The 470-nt window shown below is 58.5% G+C and overlaps 1 protein-coding gene across 1 annotated transcript in view; it reads left to right on the top strand.

Moving 5' to 3' along the window:
• Positions 1-470, top strand: part of LOC104282946 (transmembrane protein 51-like) — a gene marked incomplete at its 5' end in the record, with an annotated part of 2,996 nt that overhangs the window by 573 nt on the left and 1,953 nt on the right. The window lies entirely within an intron of this gene.

Below are 470 nucleotides of genomic sequence, written 5' to 3'. Positions count from 1 at the left end.
TTCCTTCCTAATATCTCAATCTCCCCTCTTCCAGTTTGAAGCCATTCCCCCTCGTCCTATCACTCCATGCCCTTGTAAAAAGTCCCTCCCCAGCTCTCCTGGAGCCCCTTTAGGCACTGGAAGGGGCTCTGAGGTCTCCCCGGAGCCTTCTCTTCCCCAGGCTGAACCCCCCCAACACTCTCAGCCTGTCAATGAAAGGAAGAGCTGTTATTCCTCCTCCGGGAGGTGAGGAACAAGGGGAGGAAGGCTGATAGCGCCTCCTAGAATAAAAGCGAGCACGTCTGGTGGTTCGGGGTTCAGCCATCCTTTTGAGCTGGGGAAGGAATGACTGCAGCTGTGTTTGCAGTGCTGCAGGGGAAAGGAAACCTGGGTCACGTCTAAGCTGGGGTCTCGATGGAGCCGTGGCCAAGGCAGCCCCGCAGAGACGTGCCGCTCCAGGCTCGGCCGGTACGCGGGCAGTGTGCGGAGCA

This window comes from Charadrius vociferus, unplaced genomic scaffold (assembly GCF_000708025.1).
Source record: "Charadrius vociferus isolate BGI_N301 unplaced genomic scaffold, ASM70802v2 scaffold663, whole genome shotgun sequence".
Lineage (NCBI taxonomy): Eukaryota > Metazoa > Chordata > Aves > Charadriiformes > Charadriidae > Charadrius > Charadrius vociferus.
Note: the sequence above shows the minus strand (reverse complement) of the source record. Positions and strands in the feature narration are given on the sequence as shown.